General features: G+C 38.1%; 1 protein-coding gene across 6 annotated transcripts in view; it reads left to right on the top strand.

Annotated features, from left to right (window-relative positions):
- The window catches only part of EPC2 (enhancer of polycomb homolog 2), a 144555-nt gene that overhangs the window by 56463 nt on the left and 60188 nt on the right, over window positions 1-27904 (top strand). Inside the window, exon 1 of one of the 6 annotated variants that reach the window (XM_063790495.1) lies at window positions 11471-11677. The exons of 3 other annotated variants lie outside the window; for them this stretch is intronic. The gene's annotated coding sequence lies outside the window, so the exon portion shown is untranslated. Of the gene's footprint in view, window positions 1-11470; window positions 11678-27904 lie in introns of those variants that run through there. 2 more of the 6 variants (XM_063790498.1, XM_063790496.1) reach the window with 2 other exon arrangements.

Consider the following 27904-nt stretch of genomic DNA (forward strand, 5'->3'; position numbering starts at 1 on the left):
GACTTTTGTATATTAACTTTGTATGCTACAGACTTACTATACTCTAATTAGTTCCAGGATATTTTTAGTCAATTCTTTGGAATTTTCTACATAGACAGTCTTGTCATCTGTAAGCAAAGACAGTTTCATTTCGTCCTAATCTGTATACTTTTTATTTCCTTTTCTTGTCTTATTGCATTAGCCAGGACTTCCAGGATGATGTTGCATAGAAGTGGTGAGAAGGAACATCCTTGCCTTGTTCTTGATCTTAGTAGGAAAGCTTCTGGTTTCTTACAATTGTGATATTAACTGTAGGTTTTCTGTAAAAGTTCTTTATCAAGTTGAAGAAATTCTCCTCTATTCTTAGTTTGCTGAGAGTTTTATCATGAAAGAGGGTTAGATTTTGTCAAATGCTTTTTCTACATCTATTGATATGCTCATGTGATTTTTCTTCTTTAGTCGATGAAGTGGATTAAATTAATTGATTTAGAATGCTGAACAAATTCCACTTGGTCTTGGTGTATAATTTTTATATGTTGGATTCAGCTTGCTATAATAATATTTTGTTGAGAATTTTTGCATGTATGTTCATGAGAGCTATTCATCTGTCATTTTCCTTTCTTGTAATATCTTTTTCTGCTTTAGGATTGGGGTGATGCTGACCTCATAGAATGAGTTAGGAAGTGTTATCTCTGCTTCTGTTTTCTGGGAGTGATGAGAGAGATTGATATAATTTCTTTCCTAAATGTTTGGTAGAATTTATCAGTGAACTCATCTGGGACTGGTGGTTTTTGGGAGGTTTTTTGATTTGACTCTACTTATTATAGATCTATATAGATTTTCTGTTTCTTCTTTAGTCAGTTTTAGTAGTTTGTGTTTTTGTCCATTTTATGTAAGTTGTCAATTTATGGCCATATAGTTGTTCTGTGCTTATCATAATATACTTTTATTATTGTTTTAATGTCTGTTGGATGAGTAGTGATGAGCGCTATTTCATTTTTGACATTAGTCATTTGTCTTCTTTTTTTTTTCTTAGAGATTATTCAGTGTTACTGATCTTTTCAGAAGTCAGGTGGCTTGTTTTTGTAAACTGATTTCTTATCATTTTAGAAACTTGAAAGCTGTAAAAGGATTTTATGTTTTGGTAAGCTTTATTTGTCATTTCAGCAACAAAACAGAAAATCAAAATCTTGTGTTGTTAAATTTACCTAATGTAAAAATAGCTTTTTGTGGGGATTAGGAGATGATGAAAATTTGCCTTTTTCTCTCTCTGTTTCATTTTCCCTCACAAATATTCATAGATTAGAGGAATTTCAAAGCCAGTATAAACCTTAGAAATTGTTCAGTGTAACCCCTGCTGTGATTCTCAAACCCAGAATTAAGAGGTTCTGCAGGGCTTCCCCAGCTCTGAGGGCTAATGAAAGAGCATCTCTGGAATTGGGCACCAGGAATCTGAACTTCTAACAAATTCTCCAGTTTTGTTTCTTTTGGGCATATACACAGAAGTGGATTTTTAACCAGCCTAGTCTCCTGCAGTGAGAACTGTTATATAGAAGATGACTCAATACTGTGATTTCAGAAATTAGTAACAAGAGGCAAGGACATTAAATGACTTGTATAAGGGACCACACCTGTTGAATGAAAGCAATGAGATGAAGCCCTAAGTCAGGCTTGTTTAATTTGTGGCCCAGGACAGCTTTGAATGCAGTCCAACACAAATTCGTAAACTTTCTTAAAACACTATGATATTTTTTTTTTGCCATTTTTTCTTTAAGCTCATCAGGCTATCATTAGTGTATTTTATTGGTGGCCCAAGACAATTCTTCTTCTTCCAGTGTGGCACAGGGAAGCCAAAAGATTGGACACCTCTGCCCTAAGTCCTTTGACTGCTTGAAGTCTTCCCACTGTATCATACTTCCTGATATTAAGCATTTAATGGTGCAGAGCACTATGGGTGATACATGTGTTAAACACAGTCTGTTTTTAAGGAACTTAAAATACAGGATTTTATTTGTTCATCTTAAGGCAGCCATGCATTATCTCAAAACGAATAAAATGTGTTTGGTATTTTTTTTTTCTTGTCCATTTTAGAGTATTTTTGGTAGTCTGTTAATTGTGAACCTTCAATGCATCCTTAAGTTTTAATTATTAGCCATTAATCCTTACTCAGAGGAAAGCTTCTGTCCTATTTTTTCCTAAGCTACATGTTTTCTTCCATTTCTGTCAGTTTATTAGATTATAGTGCAGTTTTTTTAAAAAAGTATGTTCTGGGGAGCTTTAGTCACCTTGATACTCCTTGGGATGGTGAAGTCAGTTTTTAAAGCCTGTTTTTAGTTATATTGTATCAGAATCACCTGTTTGGTTTTTTTTTGTTTTAAAGGAAACAAAAAACGTTTCAGGATCCTTTTCTTTGGGAGTGAGGCCTGAAAAATGAGGGTTTTTGTTCTTTTGTTAGTAGTAGTATTTGAGACAGGGTCTCACTGTGTTGCTTGGGCTGGAGTACAGTGGTGTGATCATGGTTCACTGCAGCTTTGACCTCCCAGGCTCTAGCACTTCTCCCACCTCAACCTCCTGAGTAGCTGGGACTACAGCTGTGCACCACTATGCCTGGCTAATTGTATTTTAATGCTTTTAGACACAGGATCTCACTTTATTGCCCATGCTGGTCTCAAACACCTTGGCTCAAGCAGTCCTCCTGCCTTGGACCCCCAAAGTGTTGGGATTACAGGTATGAGCCACTGAATCCATTAAAAAATCAGTTTTAAAAACATGCATTATACCACCTCATACCCTTTAGAATGGCTACTATCAAAAACAGAAAATAACAAGTGTTAGCAAGGATGTGGTGAATTGGAACTCTTTTGGACTGTTGGGAATGTAAAATGGTATAGCCACTGTGGAAAACAGTATGATCGTCCCTCAGAAAATTGAAGATAGACTTACCATGTGGTCCAGCAATTCCATTTCTGTGTATATACTCAGACAAATGAAAAGAAGGTCTCAAAGAGATATTTGTGTACCCATGTTCATAGCAGCATTATTCACAAAAGCTAAAACATGGAATTAATACAGGTATTCATCACTGGATGAATGGGTAAGCAAAATGTGGCGTGTACTTAGAATGAATATTATTGAGCCTTAAAAAGGAAGGCAGTGACACATGGTTACAATATGGATGAACATTGAGACATTGGCCAAGTGAAATAAGTCATTATCTGAGGTACTTAGAGTAATCAGAATCATAGAGACAGACAGTAGAATGGTGGTTGCTAGGGACTGGGGAGAGGGAGAAATGGGGAGTTATTATTTAATAGGTACAGAGTTTCAGTTTTACAAGATGAAAAGCATTAGGGAGATAGATAGTGGTGATTATGCAACATTATGAATGTATTTAATACCACTGAACTGCACACTTATAAACAGTTGAGGGTACTTTTATGCTATATGTATTTCAACACAATAAAAGATGAAAAAGGAAAAACATGCGTTGTAGGTATATACTCAGATTTGAGAATCCCTGTTCTTGATGAGTCACAGTGAGTATCAAGTGACATGTCCCCAAACTAATTGATAAAGAACTCAACATTTTTACTTATTTAGCCTCTGAATCCTTCCTCTATATTCCCAACTTTCTTTGTAAGTGGTGTTCTTTTGTCCCTTTCAGGAACTGGAACAACAACAGGGATATAACTTAGCCCAGAGTTGGAGGCAAATTAGCTTTGCATATTGTGGCCACGGAAAGCCTTACACTTCTAACCTGGGCCATAGGCTCCCAGCTATGTCCTGGTGATATTAGGGATTTTTAATGTGTATCTTTTTTCTTTTTCTTTTTTTTTTCTAATTTTGTTTGAGTGTTTTTATTTTTAAGGCAAAGGAATGAATAGTACAGGGAACCCAGTGTATCTGTCAGCAAACCATCAGCTTCATATTTTATTTATTCCTCACACTTTTTGGGGTAATATATTTTAAAACAAATCCCAGACACTATTTCATCCATAAATATTTCATTGTTTATCTTTCAAAGAAAAGGACTTGTGTCTTTTTCCCAGCATAACCACAGTACCATTATAACCAAATTAATAATAATTCCTTGATAGCACCTGATTTATATGAACTGGCCAAACAGTACATCTGGCCTTAGGGCTGTCTATAGATTCTAACCCTTAAGTAAGATGTTATGTTTTATGTATTTACTACTGCACAGTTATCATTTAAAAAAAAAAACTCTTACTTTCCCTACTAACAGTAGTTGAGTGATGATAAGTTTTAGAATATAAAATTCACGGTTCCAAGATGGCTGAATAGGAACAGCTCTGGTCTGCACCTCCCAGCGTGATTGATGCAGAAGATGGGTGATTTCTGCATTTCCAACTGAGCTCTGAAGAGAGCAGTGGTTCTCCCAGCACGGTGTTTGAGCTCTGAGAACGGACAGACCACCTCCTCAAGTGGGTCCCTGACCCCTGTGTAGCCTAACTTGGAGACACCTCCCAGTAGAGGCTGACTGACACCTCATACAACTGGGTGCCCCTGAGATGAAGCTTCCAGAGGAAGGATTAGGCAGCAATATTTGTTGTTCAGCAATATTTGTTGTTCAGCAATATTTGTTGTTCTGCAATATTTGCTGTTCTGCAGCCTCCGCTGGTGATACCCAAGCAAACAGGGTCTAGAGTGGACCTCTAGCAAACTCCAACAGACCTGCAGCTGAGGGACCTGACTGTTAGAAGGAAAACTAACAAACAGAAAGGAATAGCATCAACATCAACCAAAAGGACATCCACACCAAAACCTCATCTGTAGGTCACCATCATCAAAGACCAAAGGTAGATAAAACCACAAAGATGGGGAGAAACCAGAGCATAAAAGCTGAAAATTCTAAAAACCAGAGCGCCCCTTCTCCTCCAAAGGATCACAGCTCCTCACCAGCAATGGAACAAAGCTGGACGGAGAATGACTTTGACAAATTGACAGAAGTAGGCTTCAGAAAGTCGGCAATAACAGACTTCCTCAAGCTAAAGGAAGATGTTTGAACCCAACGCAAGGAAGCTAAAAACCTTGAAAAATGATTAGACGAATGGCTAACTAGAATAAACAGTGTAGAGAAGACCTTAAATGACCTGATGGAGCTGAAAACCATGGCACGAGAGCTTCGTGATGCATGCACAGGCTTCAGTAGCCGATTGAATCACGTGGAAGAAAGGGTATCAGTCATTGAAGATCAAATGAGTGAAATGAAGCAAGAAGTTTAGAGAAAAAAGAGTAAAAAGAAATGAATAAAGCCTCCAAGAAATATGGGACTATGTAAAAAGACCAAATCTACCTGTGATTGGTGTACCTGAAAGTGGCGGGGAGAATGGAACCAAGCTGGAAAACACTCTTCAGGATATTATCCAGGAGAACTTCCCCAACCTAGCAAGGCAGGCCAACATTCAAATTCAGGAAATACAGAGAACACCACAAAGATACTCATCGAGAAGAGCAACCCCAAGACACATAATTGTCAGATTCACCAAGGTTGAAATGAAGGAAAAAATGCTAAGGGCAGCCAGAGAGAAAGGTCGGGTTACTCACAAAGAGAAGCCTATCAGACTAACAGCGGATCTCTCGGCAGAAATCCTACAAGCCAGAAGAGAGTGGGGGCCAATATTCAATATTCTTAAAGAACAGAATTTCCAACCCAGAATTTCATATCCAGCCTAACTAAGCTTCATAAGTGAAGGAGAAATAAAATCATTTACAGACAAACAAATGCTGAGAGATTTTTGTCACCACCAGGCTTGCCGTACAAGAGCTCCTGAAGGAAGCCCTAAACATGGAAAGGAACAACTGGTACCAGCCACTGCAAAAACATGCCAAATTGTAAAGACCATCGATGCTAGGAAAACACTGCATCAACTAATGGGCAAAATAACCAGCTAACATCATAATGACAGGATCAGATTCACACATATCAATATTAACCTTAAATGTAAATGGGTTAAATGCCCCAATTAAAAGACACAGACTGGAAATTGGATAAAGAGTCAAGACCCATCAGTGTGCTGTATTCAGGAGACCCATCTCACGTGCAGAGACACACATAGGCTCAAAATAAAGGGATGGAGGAAGATCTACCAAGCAAATGGAAAACAAAAAGAGGCAGGGGTTGCAATCCTAGTCTCCAATAAAACAGACTTCATACCAACAAAGATCAAAAGAGATAAAGAAGACCATTACATAATGGTAAAGGAATCAATTCAACAAGAAGAGCTAACCTAAATATAAATGCACCCAATACAGGAGCACCCAGGTTCATAAAGCAAGTCCTGAGAGACCTAAAAAGCGACTTAGACTTCCACACAATAATAATGGGAGACTTTAACACCCCACTGTCAACAATAGACAAATCAACAAGACAGAAGGTTAACAAGGATATCCAGAACTTGAACTCAGCTCTGCAACAAGCAGACCTAATAGACATCTACGGAACTCTCCACCCCAAATCAACAGAATATACATTCTTCTCAGCACCACATCGCACTTATTCCAAAATTGACCACGTAGTTGAAAGTAAAGCACTCCTCAGCAAATGTAAAAGAACAGAAATCACAACAAACTGTCTCTCAGACCACAGTGCAATCAAATTAGAACTCAGGATTAAGAAACTCACTCAAAACCGCTCAACTACATGGAAACTGAACAGCCTGCTCCTGAATGACTACTGGGTACATAACAAAATGAAGGCAGAAATAAAGATGTTCTTTGAAACCAATGAGAACAAAGACACAACATACCGGAATCTCTGGGACACATTTAAAGCAGTGTGTGAGGGAAATTTCTAGTGCTAAACACCCACAAGAGAAAGCAGGAAAGATCTAAAATTGACACCCTAACATCACAATTAAAAGAACTAGAGAAGCAAGAGCAAACACATTCAAAAGCTAGCAGAAGGCAAGAAATAACTAAGATCAGAGCAGAACTGAAGGAGATAGAGACACAAAAATCCCTTCAAAAAATCAGTGAATCCAGGAGTTGGTTTTTTGAAAAGATCAACAAAATTGATAGACCGGTAGCAAGACTAATAAAGAAGAAAAGAGAGAAGAATCAAATAGATGCAGTAAAAAATGATAAAAGGGATATCACCACCTGCCCTACAGAAATACAGACTACCATCAGAGAATACTATAAACCCCTCTACACAAATAAACTAGAAAATCTAGAAGAAATGGATAAATTCCTCGACACATACACCCTCCCAAGACTAAACCAGGAAGAAGTTGAATCGCTGAATAGACCAATAACAGGCTCTGAAATTGAAGCAATAATTAATAGCCTACCAACCAAAAAAAGTCCACGACCAGACAGATTCACAGCTGAATTCTACCAGAGGTTTGAAGAGGAGCTGGTACCATTCCTTCTGAAACTCTTCCAATCAATAGGAAAAGAGGGAATCCTCTCTAACTCATTTTATGAGGCCAGCATCATCCTGATACCAAAGCCTGGCAGAGACACAACAGAAAAGGAGAATTTTAGACCAATATCCCTGATGAACATTGATGTGAAAATCCTCAATAAAATACTGGCAAACTGAACTGAGAGGCACATCAAAAAGCTTACCCACCAATATCAAGTTGGCTTCATCCCTGGGATGCAAGGCTGGTTCAACATATGCAAATCAATAAACGTAATCCATCCTGTAAAGAGAACCAAACACAAAAACCACATGATTATCTCAGTAGATGCAGAAAAGGCCTTTGACAGAATTCAGCATCCCTTCATGCTAAAAACTCTCAATAAACTAGGCATTGATGGAACATATCTCAAAATAGTAAGAGCTATTTATGACAAACCCACAGCCAGTATCATAGTGAATGGGCAAAAACTGGAAGTATTCCCTTTGAAAACTGGCACAAGACAGGGATGCCCTCTCTCACCACTCCTATTCAACATAGTGTTGGAAGTTCTGGCCAGGGCAGTCAGGCAAGAGAAAGAAAGAAAGGGTATTCAATTAGGAAAAGAGGAAGTAAAATTGTCCCTGTTTGCAGATGACATGATTATATATTTAGAAAACCCCATTGTCTCAGCCCAAAATCTCCTTAAGCTAATAAGCAACTTCAGCAAAGTCTCAGGATACAAAATCAGTATGCAAAAATCACAAGCATTCTTATACACCAATAACAGACAAACAGAGAGCCAAATCATGAGTGAACTCCCATTCACAATTGCTTCAAAGAGAATAAAATACTTAGGAATCCAACTTACAAGGGATGTGAAGGATCTCTTCAAGGAGAACTACAAACCACTGCTCAACGAAATAAAAGAGGACACGAACAAATGGAAGAACATCCCATGCTCATGGATAGGAAGAATCAATATCGTAAAAATGGCCATACTGCCCAAGGTAATTTATAGATTCAATGCCATCCCCATCAAGCTACCAATGACTTTCTTCACAGAATTGGAAAAAACTACTTTAAAGTTCATATGGAACCAAAAAAAGAGTCTGCATTGCCAAGACAATCCTAAGCCAAAAGAACAAAGCTGGAGGCATCATGCTACCTGACTTCAAACTATACTACAAGTCTACACAGTAACCAAAACAGCATGGTGCTGGTACCAAAACAGAGATATAAACCAACAGAACAGAACAGAGCCCTCAGAAATAATGCCACATATCTACAACCATCTGATCTTTGACAAACATGACAAAAACAAGCAATGGGGAAAGGATTCCCTATTTAATAAATGGTGCTGGGAAAACTGGCCAGCCATGTATAGAAAGCTGAACCTGGATCCCTTCCTTACATCTTATACAAAAATTAATTCAAGATGGATTAAAGACTTAAATGTTAGACCTAAAACCATAAAAACCCTAGAAGAAAACCTAGGCAATACCATTCAGGACATAGGCATGGACAAGGAATTCATGACTAAAACACCAAAAGCAATGGCAAAAAAAGCCAGAATTGACAAATGGGATCTAATTAAACTAAAGAGCTTCTGCACAGCAAAAGAAAGTACCATCAGATTGAACAGGCAACCTACAGAATGGGAGAAAATTTTTGCAATCTACTCATCTGACAAAGGGCTAATATCCAGAATCTACAAAGACCTTAATCAAATTTGCAAGAAAAAAATCAAACAACACCATCAAAAAGTGGGCAAAGGATATGAACAGACACTTTTCAAAAGAAGATATTTATGCAGCCAACAGACACATGAGAAAATGCTCATCATCACTGGTCATCAGAGAAATGCAAATCAAAACCAAAATGAGATACCATCTCACACCAGTTAGAATGGCAGTCATTGAAAAGTCAGGAAACAACAGGTGCTGGAGAGGATGTGGAGAAATAGGAACACTTTTACACTGTTGGTCGGACTGTAAACTAGTTCAACCATTGTGGAAGACAATGTGGCAATTCCTCAAGGATCTAGAACTAGAAATACCATTTGACCCAGCCATCCCATTACTGGGTATATACCCAAAGGATTATAAATCATGCTACTGTAAAGACACATGCACACTTATGTTTATTGCGGCACTTTTCACAATAGTAAAGACTTGGAACCAACCCAGATGTCCAACAATGATAGACTGGATTAAGAAAATGTGGCACATAAACACCATGGAATACTATGCAGCCATAAAAAATGATGAGTTCCTGTCCTTTGTAGGGACATGGACGAAGCTGGAAACCATCATTCTCAGCAAACCATTGCAAGGGCAAAAAACCAAAAACCGCATGTTCTCACTCACAGGTGGGAATTGAACAATGGGAACACTTGGACACAGGAAGGGGAACATCACACACTGGGGCCTGTTGTGGGTTGGGGGGAGTGGGGAGGGATGGCATTAGGAGATACACTTAATGTAAAAGAGAGTTCCCATATACCTCCTGTATGCACGCATGCACGCATACACACACACAATCTCCCCCACCGATATCCTCCACTATATTTCATTCAGTCTCTCTCTTTGTTTTAGCCTGGGTAGAGGCTTATTGATTTTATTGATCTTTTTAAATAATCAGCTTTTGGTTTTATTGTTTTTTTCTTTTGATTTCCTGTTTTCAGTTTGATTAATTTTTCCTCTTTTTTTTTTCTTCACTTACTTTGGGTTTCATTTGCTCTTCTAGTTTTCTAAAATGGAAGCTTAGATGATTGATTTTAGATCTTCTTTCCTAATATATGCAGTCAGTCCTATAAATTTTTCTCTAAGCACTACTTTTCTCTGTCCCACAAATTTTGGTGTTACATTTTCATTTTCATTCAGTTTAGAATATTTAAAAAATTTCTTTTGAGATTTCTTCTTTGATCCATGTATTATTTTAAATAACACATATTTAAAATACTTGGGATTCTAAGTATTTGGGGATTTTCCAGCTATATTTTTGTTATTCATTTCTGTTTTAGTTCCATTGTGATCTTAGGACACACTTTATATCATTTCTACTCTCATAAAATTTATTATTTTTTTATGGCTCAGAATGTGGTCTTTTTGATGATTGTTTCCATGTGAGTTTTAGAAAAAGTGTGTTCTGTTCTTTTTGTATGCAGCATTTTATAAATAAATGCCAGTTAGATCAGTTGACTGATGATGCTGTCCATTTTAAGTATGTCCTTACTGATTTTTTGCTTGCTGTATCTGTCCATTTCTGATAGAAGGCTATTAAAATTTCCAGCTACAATAGCGGATTCATCTTTTTTTCCTAGCAGTTATATCAATTTTTGCCTCACATAGTTTGTTGCTCTTTCGTTAGGCACATGCACATTAGGGATTGTTATATCTTCTTGGGGAATTGACTCTTATTATGTAATGTGCCTCTGCATCCCTAATAACTTTCCTTGCTGTGAGGTCTCTTCTGTCTCAAGTGATTATAGCTACTCTGGCTTTGTTTTGATTGGTGTAAGCATGGTGTATCTTTCTCTGTTCCTTTAATCTCTATGTGTCTTTATTTAAAGTGGGTTTCTTGTAGATAGCAATTTGGGTCTTGTTTTTGTTCCACTCTGATGATCTCTTTCAGTTGGTGTATTTAGACCATTGATATTTAAAGTGATTATTGATTTCCTTGGATTAATATCTACCATGTCTGTTAATGTTTTGTATTTGATTCTCTTGGTCTTTGTTTCTGGTTTTATCTTCTACACTTTTAGTGCTTTTAATTAAGAATTTTATACTTCTGTTTTCTCTCCTTTCTTAGCATATCTATCATACTGTTGGTGTGTGTGTGTGTGTGTGTGTGTGTTTGCCCTAGAATTTACACTGTACATTTACAGTTAATCCAAGGCCACTTGCAAGTAGCACTATAATGCTTCACAGGTTGTACAAGTACTTTATAATAAAAAATTTCTAATTCCTCCTTTCTGTCCCTCGTATCATTGCTGTCATTCGATACACAGATACACACACAATGTGCCACATAATGTTTTGATCAATGATGAACCACATATACAATTATAATGGAACTGAAAAATTCTTATTGCTTAGTGATGTCATAGCCATTGGAATGTTGTAGAACAGTGCATTACTGATGCTGGTGTAAACAAATCTGCATTGCCAGTTACGTAAAAGTATAGCACATACAGGCCAGGTGTGGTGGCTCATGCCTGTAATCCCAATACTTTGGGAGGCTGAGGCTGGAAGATTGCTTGGGGCCAGGAGTTGGAGACCAGCCTGGGCAGAGACTCCATCTCTACAAAAAATGAAAACAATAGCCAGGTGTGGTAATGTATTCCTATAGTCCTAACTACCCAGTAGGCCGAGGCAGGAGGATTACTTGAGATTAGGAGTTTGTGGTTACAGTGAAGCATGATCACTCCGCTGCACTCCACTCTGGGCAACATTGTGAGATCCCATCTAAAAAAGGAAAAGCAAAAGTATAGCATGCTAGCCAGGTGCCATGGTGGCTCACACCGGTAATCACTCTGGGAGGCGTGAGGCAGGAAGGTCCCTTGAGCCCAGGAGTTTGAGACCAGCCTGGGCAACATAGACCCTGTCTCAATAAATAAATAAATAACAGTTATTCACAGTACTAATACTTGATAATAAATATGTTACTAGGTTGTGTATTTACTATTCTATACTTTTTAATTGTTATTTTAGAATGTATTTCCTCTACTTATTAAAAGATGTAAAACAGCCTTAGGCAGGTCCTTCAGGAGATATTTCAGAAGACGTTATAGGAGATAATAGCTTCATGCAAGTTATTGCCCCTAAAGAGCTTCCAGTGGGACAAGATGTAGACATGGAAGACAGTGATAATGATGATCGTGACCCAGTGTAGGCCTAGGCTAATGGGTGTGTTTATGTCTTAGTTTTTGACACAAAAAAATTTATAAATAAGAAAAAGCTTATAGAATAAGAATTTAGAGAAAATATTTTGTACAGCTGTATATTGTTTTAGCTGTGTTGTTACAAAAGAGACAAAAAGTTAAAAAAGGTAAAAGTTTATAAAGTGAAAAAGTTACAGTAAGCTGTTTATTATTAGAGAAAAAAAATTTTTTTTTAAGTTTAGTGTAGCCTGAGTGTAGTCTACAACAGTGTAATGTCCTAAGCCTTTGCATTCAGTCACCCCTCAACTCACCTAGACAACTTGCCATCCTATAAGCTAGATTTATGATGTGCCCTATACAGTATATACCATTTTTTATCTTTTATACCATAGTTCTACTGTACCTTATCTATGTTTAATGTTTAGATATACAGATACTTCCCATTATTTCACAGTTGCCTACACTAGCATGATCTACAGGTTTGTAGCCTAGGAGCAATAGGCTACAGCATATAGCATTGGTTGTACCTTTAGGTTTGTGTAGGTACACTCTGTGATGTTCCCACAATGAATGAAATCATCTAACAGATGCATTTGTCAGAATGTTTCTTTTTTATTTCTTGATTGAGGGGTACATGTGCAGGATGTGCAGGTTTCTTGCCTAGTTAAACATGTGCCATGGTGATTAGCTGCACAGATCATTCCATCACCTAGGTATTAAGCCCAGAATCCATTAGCTGTTCTTCCAGATGCTCTCCCTCCTCCCACCCCCCACCCTCTGACAGGCCCCAGTGTGGGTCGTTCCCCCCATCCCCATGTGTCCATGTGTTCTCATCATTCAGCTCCCATTTCTAAGTGAGAACATGCAGTATTTGATTTTCTGTTCCTGTGTTAGTTTGCTAAGGATAATGGCTTCCAGCTCCATTCATGTCCCTGCAGAGGACATGATCTCTTTCCTTTTTTTTTGGCCACATAACGTTCTGTGGTGTGGATGTAGCACATTTGTGTTAGCCAGTCTATCATCAATGGGCATTTAGGTTGATTCCATGTCTTTGGTATTGTGAATAGTGCTGCAGTGAACATGCATTCATGTATCTTTATAATAGAATGATTTATATTCCTTTGGGTATATACCAAGTAATGGGATTGCTGAGTCAAATGGTATTTCTGCCTCTAGGTCTTTGAGGCATTGCCACACTGTCTTCCACAATGGTTGAACTAATTTACACTCCCACCAACAGTGTAAAAGCGTTCCTTTTCCTCCACAACCTTGCCAGCATCTGTTGTTTTTTGACTTTTTAATAATTGCCATTCTGACTGGTGTGAGATGGTACCTCATTGTGGTTTTGATTTGCATTTCTCTAATGATCAGTGATGTTGAGCTTCTTTTCATGTTTGTTGGCCACATGAATGTCTTCTTTGGAGAAGTGTCTGTTCATGTCCTTTGACCACTTTTAATCGGGTTGTTTTTTTCTTGTAAATTTGTTTAAGTTCCTTGTAGATGCTGGAATATTACATCTTTGTCAGATGGGTAAGTTGCAAAAAGTTTCTCCCATTCTGTAGGTTGTCTGTTTACTCTGATGAGAGTTTCTTTTGCTGTGCATAAGCTCTTTAGTTTAATTAGATTCCATTTGTCAAGTTTTGCTTTTGTTGCAGTTGCTTTTGGCATCTTTGTCATGAAATCTTCGCCCCTGCCTATATCCTGAATGGTATCGCCTAGATTTTCTTCTAGGGTTTTTTTTTTTTTTTTTTTTTTTTTTTGGAGACAGAGTCTTGCTCTGTTGCCTAGGCTGAAGTGCAGTGGCACGATCTCAGCTCACTGCAAGCTCCGCCTCCCAGGTTCACACCATTTTCCTGCCTCAGCCTCCTGAGTAGCTGGGACTACAGGCACGTGCCACCACGCCCGGCTACTTCTTTGTATTTTTAATAGAGACCAGGTTTCACCATGTTAGCCAGGATTATCTTGATCTCCTGACCTTGTGGTCTGCCCACCTCGGCCTCCCAAATTGCTGGGATTACAGGCGAGAGCCACTGCGCCCAGCCTCTTCTGGCGTTTTTATAGTTTTGGGTTTTCCATTTAAGTCTTTAATCATCTTGAATTGATTTTTGTTTTTGGTGTAAGGAAGGGGTCCAGTTTCAGTTTTCTGCATATGGCTAGCCAGTTTTCCGAGCACCATTTATTAAATAGGGAATTCTTTCCCCATTGCTTGTTTTTGTCAGGTTTGTTGGAGGTCAGGTGGTTGTATGTATGTGATCTTATTTCTGGGTTCTCTATTCTGTTCCATTCGTCTGTGTGTCTGTTCTTGTACTAATATCATGCTGTTTTGGTTACTGTAGCCTTGTAGCATAGTTGAAGTCAGGTAGTATGATGCCTCCATGTTTGTTCTTTTTGCTTAGGATTGTCTTGGCTACTCGGGCTCTTTTTTGGTTCCATATGAATTTTAAAATAGTTTCTTCTAATTCTGTGAAGAATGTCAATGGTAGTTTAATGGGAATAGCATTGAATCTATAAATTGTTTTGGGCAGTGTGACCATTTTCACGATATTGATTCTTCCCACCCATGAACATGGAATGTTTTTCCATTTATTTGTGTCCTCTCTGATTTCTCTGAGCGGTGGTTTATAGTTCTCCTTGAAGAGGTCCCTCACTTCTCTTATTAGCTGTATTTCCAGGTATTTTATTATTTTTGTGGCAGTTGTGAATGTGAGTTCATTCGTGATTTGGCTCTCTGATTGCTTGTTATTGGTGTATAGGAAGGCCAACAATTTTTGAACATTGATTTTCTATCATGAGACTTGCTGAAGTTGCTTATAAGCTTAAGAAGCTTTTGGGCTGAGACGATGGGGTTTTCTAGAAATAGGATCATTTTATCTGCAACCAAAGATAATTTTACTTCCTCTCTTTCTATTTGAATACACTTTATTTATTTCCCTTGCCTGATTGCCCTGGCCAGAACTTCCAATTCTATGTTGAATAGGAGTGGTGAGAGAGGGCATGCATCTTTGTCTTGTGCTGGTTTTCAAGGGGAATGCTTCCAGCGTTTGCCCATTCAGTATGTTATTGGTGGGTTTGTCATATATGGCTCTTACTATTTTGAGGTATGTTCCTTGAATACCTAGTTTATTGAGAGTTTCTAACATGAAGGGATGTTGAATTGTATTGAAGGCCTTTTCTCCATCTGTTGAGATAATCATGTATTTTTTTTGTCTTTAGTTCTGTTTATGTGATGAATCTGTTTATGTTACGTGATGAACATTTATTAATTTGCATATGTTTAACCAGCCTTGCATCCTGGGGATGAAGTCTGCTTGATTGTGGTGGATAAGGTTTTTGATGTGCTGCTAGATTCAGTCTGCCAGTATTTTGTTGAGTTTTGCATCGAGGTTCACCAAAGATGTTGGCCTGAAGTTTTCTTTTTTGTTTTATCTCTGCCAGGTTTTGGTATCAGGATAATGCAGGCCTTATAGAATGAACTAGGGAGGAGTCCCTCCTTTTCAATTTTTTGAACAGTTTCAGTAGGAATGGTACCAGCTCTTCTTTTTACCTCTGGTATAATTTAGCTGTGAATCCGTCTGGTCCTGGGCTTTTTTTGGTTGATAGACTATTTATTATTGCTTCAACTTTAGAACTCATTATTGGTCTATTTAGGGATTCAGTTTTTTCTTGGTTCAGTCTTTGGAGGGTGTATGTGTCCAGGAATTTATCCACTTCTTCTAGATTTTCTAGTTTATGTGCATAAAGGTGTTTATAGTATTCTCTGATGGTTTGTATTTCTGTGGGGTCAGTGGTGATATCCCCCTTATCATTTCTGATTATATTTATTTGACTGTTCTATCTTCTTTATTAGCCTAGCCTAGTGGTCTATCTTATAAATTTCAAAAAAACCAACTCCTGGATTCATTGATTTTTTTTTTTTTTTTGAGGAGTTTTTCTTGTCTCTGTCTACTTCGGTTCAGCTCTGATATTGACTATTTCTTGTCTGCTGGTAGCTTTGGGGTCTGTTTGCCCTTGGTCCTCTAGTTCTTTTAGCTGTGTTGTTAGGTTGTTAACTTCAGATCTTTCTAGCTTCTAGATGTGGGCATTTAGTGCTATAAATTTCCCGCTTAACACTGCTTTAGCTGCATCCCAGAGATTCTGGTACATTATATCTTTGTTCTCATTAGTTTCAGAGAAATTATTGATTTCTGCCTTAATTTCATTATTTACCCAAGAGTGATTTGGAAGCAGGTTGTTCAGTTTCCATGTAGTTAGTTGTGTGGTTTTGAGTGCATTTCTTAATCTTGAGTTCTAATTTGGTTGTGCTGTGGTCTGACAGACTTTGTTATTATTTCAGTTCTTTTGCATTTGCTGAGGAGTGTTTTACTTCCAATTATGTGATCAATTTTACTCAAGTAAGTGCTGTGCAGTAATGAGAAGAATGTATATTCTGTTGTTTTTGGGTGGAGAGTTCTATAGGTATTTGTCAGGTCTACTCTATCCAGAGCTGAGTTCAGATCCTGAATATCTTCTAATTGTCTTTCTCTATGATCTGTCTAATATTGTCAGTAGGGGTGTTAAAGTCTCCCACTATTATTGTGTGGGAGTCTAAGTCTCATTGAAGGTCTCTAAGAACTTGCTTTATGAATCTGGGTGCTCCAGTATTGGGCACATATATATTTAGGTTAGTTAGCTGTTCTTGTGGAATTGAACCCTTTACCATTATGTCATGCCCTTCTTTGTCTTTTTTGATCTTTGTTGGTTTAAAGTCTGTTTTATCAAAAACTAGGATTGCAACCCCTGCTTCGTTCTGTTTCCCATTTGCTTAGTAAATTGTCTTCAGTCTCTTCATTTTGAGTCTTTGTGTGTCTTTGCATGTGAGATGGGTCCCTTGAAGGTAGCATAGCAATGGGTCTTGATTCTTTATCCAGCTTGCCATTCTGTGTCTTTTAATTGGGGCAGTTAGCCCATTTACATTTAAGGATAGAATTGTTATGTGTGGATTTGATTCTCTCATCATGCTAGCTGGTTATTTTGCAGACTTGTTTATGTGCTTGCTTCATAGGGACTGATCTGTGTACTTCAGTGTGTTTTTGTAGCAACTGGTAACTGTTTTTCCTTTCCATATTTAGTGCTTCCTTCAGGAGCTCTTGCAAGGCAGGCCTGATGGTGATGAATTCCCTCAGCATTTGCTTGTCTGAAAAGGATCTTATTTTTCCTTTGCTTATGAAGCTTAGTTTGGCCCAATATGACATTCTGGGGTGGAAATTCTTGTCTTTAAGAATGTTGAATATTGACCCGCAGTCTCTTCTGGTTTGTAGGATTTCCACTGAGAGGTCTGTTGTTAGTCTGATGGGCTTCCCCTTGTAGGTGACCTGGCCCTTCTCTCTGGCTGCTCTGAGCATTTTTTCTTTCATCTTGATCTTGGAGAATCTGATGATATGTGTTTTGGGGATGATTCTTCTCATGGAGTATCTTACTGGGGTTCTCTTTATTTCCTGAATTTGAGTGTTGGCCTGTCTTGGTAAGTTGGGGAAGTTCTCCTAAATGATATCCTGAAGTATGTTTTTCAACTTGGTTCCAACTCCCCATCACTTTCAGGTACCTCAGTCAGTCGTAGATTCAGTCTGTTTACATACTCCCATATTTCTCAGAGGTTTTGTTCATTCCATTTCCTTCTTTTTTTCTCTAGTGTTGTCTGCTTGTCTTAATTCAGAAAGCCAGTCTTCCAGCTCTAAGATTCTTTCCTCTGCTTGGCCTGTTCTTCTATTAATATTTATGATTGCATTGTGAAGTTCTCGTGTTGTGTTTTTTTAACTCCATCAGGTCATTTATCTTCCTCTCTAAACTGGCTGTTCTGGTTATCAGCTCCTGTATAGTTTTAACATGATACTTAGCTACTTTGCATTGGGTTAAAACATGCTCCTTTAGCTCAGTGAACTTCGTTGTTACCACCTTCTGAAGTCTACTTCTGTCATTTCAGCAATCTCAGTGTCAGCCCAGTTCTGAGCCCTTGCTTGAGAGATGTTGTGGTCATTTGGAGGAAAAGGACACTCTGGCTTTTTGAGTTTTCAGTGTTTTTGCATTGATTCTTTCTCATCTTTGTGGGCTTATCTACCTTTGATCTTTGAGGTTGCTGACCTTTGGGTGGGTATTTTGTGGTTTTTCTTTGTTGTCGTTTTCTGTTTGTTTTTCTTTTCATAGTCTGGTCACTCTTCTGTAGGGCTGCTGCAGTTTGCTGGAGGTCCGCTCCAAACCCCAGTTGCTCTGGTTCTTCCTGTACCTGGAGGTATCACCAGTGACGCCTGCAAAACAGCAAAGATGCCTGCCCCTTCCTCTGGAAGCACCATCCCAGGAGGGTGCTGACCTATTGCCACCTGAACGCGCCTGTAGCGGGTGGTTGGAGACCCCAGTTGGGAGGTTTCACCCAGTTAGGAGGAATGGGATCAGGGGCCCGCTTAAAGCAACAGTTTGGCCTCTTTTTGTTAGAGCAGCTGTGCTGTGTTGGTGATCCCTTTAGCCACCATTTGATCTGGGCTCTCCAAGCCCCACTGGCTGAACTGGCTGAGGAGCCCAAACAGCCAAGGTGGCAACCTGCCCCACTCTTCAGGCACTCCATCCCAGGGAGAAATTGGAGCTCTATCGGCCCATAGAACATGGGTGGTGACTAGAGGCTCTGGCTGGGAGGACCCGCCCCACAAGGAGGAGTGGATTGGGGGTCCTGATTACAGAATCAGTCTGGCCATGCCTTGACAAAACAGCTGTGTCATGGTAGGGAACTGCCTCTGCCCAGGTAGCAGCCCTCCCCTCTCCTGGACACTTTGTCCCAGGGAGAGATAAGAAAGGTAAGAGCTCTGTCAGGCCATGGCTGGAGGGCCTGGCTGGGAGGTCCCACTCAGTGAAGAGGAATGGATTGGAGCTTCACTTAAAGAAGTAATCTGGTCACTATCTGGCAAAGCTGCTGAGTTGTGCCACTGGGGGGACCCTTTCTCGTCTGGACCATTTGGACTCTCCAAGGTCTGCAGGCTGGAACAGCTGTGTTGACCAAACAGCAGAGATGGTGCTGGCCTCTCCCCACAGCCTATTGCTGGTGGCTGCTTGGAATTCCAAGCCAGTGGGTCTTATCTTGTGAGGTGTCATGGAAGTGGGCCCGCAGAACAAGGCTGCTCAACTTTCTGGATTCCACCCCCTCTCGGGGGGTATATGTGGACCTCCCGCCTTGTCTGAGTTGCAGACACGTTTGTTGGAGATCCCGGTACTGGAGTATGTAAAGCTCTTGGGTCTCTGTGCATGCCTGAGCAACTGCTCTGCTGAGACTCCATGCAGCTCCGTGTGTTGGCCCCAAGGCCCTGGTGGCGTGGACTCATAAGGGCATCTCCTGATCCCCAGGTTGCAAAGATCCATGGGAGAAGCGTGGTTTCCCTGGGTCGCATAATCACTCATCACTTCCCTTGGCTGGGGATGGGGGTTTCCTTGGCTTGTGTTGCTCCCAAGTGGGCCGTCGCCCCACCCTGCTTTTCCTCATTCCCCGTGGGTCGAGCTGTTTCCCTGATTAGTCTCAATGCGACTACCTGGATTATTTCAGTTGAAAGTGCAGTATTCACTCGCCGCTTTCGTTCCTCTCCATGAGCGCCACGGACTGCAGCTGCTTCTAATCGGCTGTCTTGGCCCTGTCCCCAGAATTGCTTCATTAAGACTATATCTGTCTGTATGCTATGTGTAAGTAAACTGCTTATGTATATAAGCATTCATAATTGAATATATTGTTCCTATGATTGTTTTGAACAAGCTGTTGTCTGTTAGATAATTAACAGTAAGAAAATAAAAGTTTTTATTTTACCCTTTCTCCCCAGTACTCTTCCTGTGTTTATGTAGATCTGAGTTTCTAACCTATATCATTTTCCTCCTCTCAAAAGTACTACTTTTAAGATTTCTTATAAGGCAGGTCTACTGGCAACAAAGTCCTCAATTTTTATTTGTCTGAGAAAGTTTTTATTTCTCCTTCACTTTTGAAGGGTAATTTCACAGAGTGCAGAATTTTAGGTTTGTAGGTTGTTGGGTTTTTTTTTTAACTCAACATATGAAATATTTCACTCCATGCTATTCTTACTTCCATGATTTCTGAGGAGTATCTGATGTGATCTTATCTTTGCTCCTTTGTAACTAAGGTGTTTTTTCCCCTTTGGCTTCTTTCAAGGTTTTTTCTTTACCTTTGATTTTCTGATGTTTGAATATCATATGCCTAACTATAGGGTGGTTTTGTTTATTTTTGTTTTGGCTTTTATCCTGCTTGGTGGTGTTTGAGCTTCCTGAATCTGTGGTTTGATGCCTGACATTAATTTGGAGAAATTCTCAGTCATTGTTGCTTCACGTGTTGCCTGTGTTCCTTTCTTGGAATTTGCATTATGCATATTTATACCTTTAGTAGTATTCTGTTTTATTCTTTTTTTTTTTTTTTTTTTGCCTTGCTTTTCAGTCTTGGAAGTTCCTATTGTCATATCATATTACCAGGCTCCAAGATTGTTCTGTCAGCTGTGTCCAGTCTACTAGTGAGCCCTTCAGATGCATCTCTATTATATTAAATAGTAATTTGTATCTTTGTTTCTTTTTCTGTTTTTTTTTGTTTTGTTTTGTTTTTTTTTCAGAATTCTCATCTCTCTTCTTATATTATTCATCTGTTTTTGCATGTTGTCTGTTTTTTCCATTAAAGCCTTATAGTTTTCTGAAATTCCTGGTTGGAAAAGTACAGCATTCTTGTCATATCTGACTCTGATTCTGATGTTTGCTTAGCTGCTTAGTATGTCTTATAATTTTTCTTGAAAGGTGGACATGATGTAACTGGGTAAAGGGAACTGCAGAAATACAGGACTTTAATGATGCGGTTTTATGGTGTGTTTTGTGGGGTGAGATTTGATAGTTTCATGATGAGGTCTGTCTTTTGGTGAGCCTGTGTGTCTGGACTGTGAACTTCACCAGTTTTTCCCCCCTTAGGGTGGGACAGGCTGTCTAGAGGGGGCTGGAGTTGGGTATTTCTATTCTCCTGCGTGGAAGACTAGAGTCAGCTGGACTCATCTTTTTCCTTCCCCCAGGTCTGATAGGCTTTGATAAAACCCAACAGAAGACAAACACACAGCTAACAAGCATATGAAAAAATGCGTCACTAATCATTAGAGAAATGGAAATCAAAACCACAATGAGGTAGCATCTCACAGCAGTCAGAAAAGCTGTTATTAAAAAGTCAAAAAGTAACAGATGCTGGTGAGGTTGCGGAGAAGAGGGAATGCTCATGCACTGCGGGTAGGAATGTAAATTAGTTCAGCCATTGTGGAAGCAGTGTAGCGATTTCTCAAAGAACTCAAAGCAGAATTACCATTCAACCCAGCAATCCTATTATTGGGTATATACCCAAAGAATTATAATCATTCTGCCATAAAGACACATCCACATGTATGTTCATTGCAGCACTATTCACAGCAGCAAAGACGTGGAGTCAACCTAAATGCCTATCAACAGTAGACTGGATAAAGAAAATGTGGTACATATACACGATACATATACACATATACATAGTCATAAAAGAACGAGATCATGTCCTTTGCAGCAACATGGATGGAGCTAAGGCCATTATCCTAAGTAAACTAAGACAGGAACAGAAAACGGAATACTGCATGTTCTCACTTATAAGTGGGACCTAAATAAACATTGAGAACACATGGATACAAAGAAGGGAACAAGAGACACTGGGACCTCCTTCAGGGTGGAGGATGGAAGGAAGAAAAGGATCAAAAAACTATCTATTGGGTTCTATGTTTATTACCTGGGGGATAAAATAGTCTGTATATCAAACCCCCATGAGATGCAATTTACCTAATAACCTACACATTGAGGCCCTGAACCTAAAATAAAAGTTTAAGAAAAAAAGCAGGTTATACTCTGATAAAATTGTTTCTCTTGATTGCAGGCATTGTTAAAAACAGAATGCTCTGGCACATTTCAAAATGCTTACCTTTCTGGAAGCACAAAGATATTTTTTCCCTAAGTATTCACTGTGAGAACATGGTTGAGTTCTTGAAAGGTGATACTCACAAAGGTGTAAGGGCTTCCCAGTGACTGAGATGCCTGGATTTTTAATCTCTCAGAATTGGCCATACTGAGTCAATTACAGTTTAGGTTTTCCAGCCCTCCCTCTCCCCCATTGGTTTTCAGGAAGGTTTCTGCTAGTGGGTTTCTGTTCCCGTAAGTTGTGATTCTGTGTATTCACCTCTGTCTCCAGTTTTGGGTGCGATGCTTTTGCCCTGTGACCTCACAGATTTAAGTGTTGTTTATTTTCAGTTTGTTCAGCCTTTTATATGTTGTTAAGATGGGGTGGCAACTTCTAAGTTTCTTCTAAGTTTCTTACGTGCCTACCTGGAAACCAGAAGTCTTACTTACAATTTTGTTTTCAGCTTGTTTTCCACTCGATGTTTAGACTTTTTTCCATATCGTCGTCTTTGTAATTTTTTATTGGTTGCATAATTTTTGAGGTTGATATACTTAAATTTCTTCTGATTGAAACAATTGGATTTATAACTTTTTAGAGGGTTTAGCATTGATAACACTGCTTGCATTTGTAGCTTTGTTTTTTTAATTCTTAGAGATCTATAAAAACTTTAAAAATCTCGTGGAATTTTTAGTGTTTTAAAAATGTCTTCAGTAGTAATATTTGTCTTTGACAGAATGGACTTTAATTTCAGAAAACCCATTCAGAGCCAAGTATGGTCAATAACTTAGATGTTATTTTGGTTTTAAAGAAGTTTTTGACTGTAAAATGTAGGACTCTTTTATACAATTTATAATCTTATTCTGAAGACAGTTTCAGAGAGCAGTTCCTCAGATGCTTTCTTTATTTTTATTGGAATATGTATGCTCCCTAAGGATTAAGATAACTTATTCATTTATTTTTTAAAAAATAAATTTTTCTCAATTTTTTTGTTTTATAATTTTTAACTTTTACAGCTTTTAATAGATATAATGTACATATTTATGGGCTACATTGTGATGTAGTACATATAAATGTTAGTGACCAGATCAGGATAATAGCATGTCCATCATCTCAAACATTTATCATTTCTTTGTGGGGAACATTCAGTTATCCATCAGTGCTGTAGAACACTAAGACTTATGCCGCCTATCTAGCTGTAACTTTGTATCCATTAACAAATTAATTTTTTTTTATCTTCACCTCAATGAAGGCAAAATGAGTAGGTTTTATATTGTGTTCTGAAATATAAACAATTTAAGGCAATAGTTTAAAAAATTGGAGAATATTGTAGCTTATTCATTCACCAGTGTTAGTTGACCCACAATGTATAAGCTCAGTTTTCATGATATAAAGTCATTTTTTATCTCCAACCTCAGTCAAGAATTTTATTTTTTGTATAGTAACTGACAGTATTTGGCCACTTTTTTGGGAGATAGTTCTAGTGAATTTTTAGTCATTGATGATATTGAAGCAGGAACTGTTGATAGAGATGTCATATTGGGAGTTTAGGAATTTTAGTCCACTGACTATTGGAACCATTTCTGAAGGAGCTAGAATTATAATGTCAGATAGGCTGTTTTGAAGCGAACATGGATGGCACTGGAGGAATAAGGTTATAGTTAAGGAGTTGAGACCCTAGCTGCAAATTCACCTTTATTATTAGATGGTTGGGGGCAGGAAATATTTTTCATCTCTTTGATTACTTTGGCCTTGTTCTAGTAGTATTTGGTATATAGTGTTAAGAGAAATTGAAATATCGATGAATTTTCTAATTTTTTGGAATATAGAACTCAATCTTTAAGAATCTTTATGTCTTAGAGTTGGCATAGATTTATATTAGAATACAAGAGATAGGTTCTGAGAAAGTTGTGTTTAAACATTTTGTTTTACTTTTTATTTTGAGACTATTTTAATTAAATTTTAAAATTTTGGCCTTATTTCCAGTTTATAGAGAAGTTTCAAGAATAACATAATGAATTCTATCTACTGTTCTCCATGATTCATTAAATGTTAACACTTAACAATATTTGCTTTCTGTTTTTTTTAACTCTTTCTCTGTCACTTCTCTCTCTGTCAGCCTCTTTCTCCTCACCCTCATTATTTTCATTCTGAACCCTTTTAGAGTAAGTTGTAAATGTTATGCTTCTTTACTTCTGAGTACTTCAATGTATGGTTTTTTAAAACACAGGCATTCTTTTATATAACCACAGCATTGTTATCAAAATCAGTCAGTTGTCATTGATACAATACAGTAATCTGTTGACCTCATGCATAATTTAATAATTGTCCGAAAAATGTCCTTTGCAGTGAAGGAAAATCCCAAATAATGCATTGCCTTTACTTACCATGTCTCTTCAGTCTACTGCTGAGTCTTTTTGTCCTTCATGCCACTGACATTTTTAGATTACGGGCCAATTATTTTCTCAAAAGTTCCTCAATTTGGGTATACTTGTTTCCTCATGACATGATTCAGTTTCACATGTGGTTTTTTTTATGCTTCATTGTGGTAAAATATACATAACATAAATTTACCCTCAACAATTTTTAAGTGTACATTACAGGTATGTAGTTTAACTATGTCACATTGTTGTACAACAGGTCTCTAAAACTTTTACATTTTGTAAAACTTAAACTATGTATACCCATTGAACAACCTCCTGTTACCCTCCAGCCGCTGGCAACCACCATTCTGCTTTTTGTTTTTAAGAATTTGACTACTTTGGATACACCATATATGTGGAATCATGCAGTATTTGTCTTTTTGTGACTGGCTTATTTCATTTAGCATAACGTCCTCAAGATTCATCCATGTTGTAAACAAGATTTCCTTTAAGACTGTTAATAGTCTATTGTGTGTATGTACCATACTGTTTTTATCAATTAATTGGTCCATGGACATTTGGGTTGCTTCCACTTCTTAGCCATTGTGAATAATGCTGTAATGAACATGGGTGTGGACACGTCTCTTCAAGGTCTTCTTTTCAGTTCTTTTGGATATATACACAGAAGTGAGATTGCTGGATCATATAGTAGTTCTATTTTAAATTTTTTCAGAAACTACTCCTGTTTTTCATAAGGGCTGTACCACGGACAGTAGTACAGTAGTTACATTCTTACCAGCAGTGCACAGTTTCACTTTCTCCAAATCCTTGCCAACATGTGTAATTTTCTGTTAGTTTGATAGTGGCCATCCTAACAGGTAGGAGTTGATGTCTCATTGTGGTTTTGATTTGCATTTCCCTGATGATTACTGATGTTGAGCATCTTTTTGTATGCCGGCCATTTGTATATCATTGTGTTTTTTTGTTTGTTTTTTAATACTTAAACAATTTTTTTTTTCATACCTCAAAAGAGTTGAGTATGTATATCTTCTTTGAAGACCTGTCTCTTTAGATCCTTTGCCCATTTAAAAAATCTTTAAATTTTTGCTTTTGGGTTTTTTTTTTTTTTTTGCGTTTTTTTGTTTTTGAGTTTTAGGAGTTCTTTATATATTTGGATATTAATTGTTTATCCACTACATGGTTTGCAGATATTTTTCCCTTTCCATAAGGTTGCCTTTTCAGTCTGTTGATTGTTTCCTTTGCCCTGAAGAAGTTTTTTAGTTTGATGTAATGCCATTTGTCTGTTTTTTCTTTGTTACTGGTGCTTTAATGTCATATCCAAGAAATCACTGTCAAATTCAATGTCATGAAGTCTTTCTTCCTGTATTTTCTTCTAGGAGTTTTATAATTTTGTGTCTTACATTTAGGTATTTAATCCATTTGGGGTTGATTTTTAAATATATGCTATAAGGTAAGGATCCAATTTCATTATTTTGCATGTGGATATTCAGTTTCCCCAGCTCATTTATTGAAGAGACTGTCCTTTTCCCATTGTGTAGTCTTGGTATCCTTGTCAATCATTTGACCATATATGTCAGGGTTTATTTCTGGGGTTTCTGTTCTGTTCCATTGGTCTGTATGTCTGTCTTTATGCCAATTCCATACTGTTTAAATCACTATAGCTTTATAATATGTTTTAAAATCCAAAGACTACTGTTTCAAATATTTCTGATGTCTTCTGTATACTGAGTTTATATCTTTGTCCATTCACTTCCTTGCTAACATTAGAACAACAACTCTGTTAAAAAATAAATACTGCTATTTAACTTTTCAAGTTCCTTACCATGTAGTGGCCTATGAAGATATGTTCACTTTCTATGACATATTTATTATTTTATACCATTAGATGTTCTTAGTGGAATTTCTTTTTTTGTATATATAATGTTATTTTAATGTTAGTTTTTACTGGTTAAGCTAAGGTATTGCCTGAACACAGATGTCTGAATAAAACTTTTTGCCTTCATTCTATGCTTGTTAAGAGTGAGTGAGAAAGATACTAGGTTTGAACAGAAAATGTGTGAGAATCTCAGATGATAACAGAGGGATCACTGATCCAGAATATTTTTTAAAACACAAAATTATCTTTAGATTCACAAAATAACATGATCTTGTTTTATTTCAAAAGATAATGCATTCAAATGATTTCAAAAGAAAAGTGTATAAAAATAAACTCACTTCTGTACACTCTCCACTCCAACCACCCCTCCTTTATAAGTGACCACAAGTGACCATAAGTTCATGTATTCTTTTAGGGTTTCAAGCACGTAGGAATTTGTATTCTTTTCTTTTTTCTTTTGAGACAGTGTCTCACTCACTTCATCACCTAGGCTGGAGTGCAGTGGCATGCTCATGGCTCACTGCAGCCTCAACTTTCTGCACTCAAGTGATCCTCCTGCCTGAGCCTCCCCAACAGCTAGAATCACAGGAGCTTACCATGTTGCTCAGGCTGGTTTTGAATTCCTAGGCTCAAGCAGTCTCCCACCTTGGCCTCCCAAAATACTAGGATTACAGGCACGAGCCACTACACCCTACCAAGAAAGTGTATTTTTAAACCTTATCTTACATCTGTATGCTTTTTGTAGCACCTTGCTTTTTTTGTTTGTTTGTTTGTTTTGCTTAATAATATAGTCTCAAAATTATCCTATATTAATATGTACATATGTTCTCATTCTTTTTTTTTTAATCACTGCATAATAGTCCATTGTTTGGGTGTGCTCGTTTATTATCCAATTTCCTAGAAAAAACGAACTTAGGGCTGGGCACATTGCTCATACTTGAAATCCCAGCACTTTGGGAGGCCTAGACTTGAGGCCAGAAGTTCAAGACCAGACTGGTCAATATAGTGAGACCCCATCTACATAAACTAAAAAGTTAGCCAGGTGTGGTGGTGTTATGTCTGTAGTCCCAGCTATTTGGGAGGCTGAGGTGGGAGGATCACTTGAGCCTAAGAGGTCAAGGTTACAGTGAGCCATGATTGTGCTACTGCACTGCATCCTGGGTGACAAAGTGAGGCCTTTTCTCTCTTTTTTTTTTTTTTTAAAAAGGCCGGGCACGATAGCTCACACCTGTAATCCCAGCACTTTGGGAGGCCAAGGCGGGCAGATCACGAGGTCGGGAGATCGAGACCATCCTGGCTAACACAGTGAAACCCTGTCTCTACTAAAAATACAAAAAATTAGCCGGGCATGGTGGTGGGTGCCTGTAGTCCCAGCTACTCGGGAGGCTGAGGCAGGAGAATGGTGTGAACCCGGGTGGCGGAGTTTGCAGTGAGGTAAGATTGCGCCACTGCACTCCA

The sequence above is a fragment of the Pan troglodytes genome, chromosome 13 (genome assembly GCF_028858775.2).
Source record: "Pan troglodytes isolate AG18354 chromosome 13, NHGRI_mPanTro3-v2.0_pri, whole genome shotgun sequence".
In the NCBI taxonomy this organism is placed as follows: domain Eukaryota; kingdom Metazoa; phylum Chordata; class Mammalia; order Primates; family Hominidae; genus Pan; species Pan troglodytes.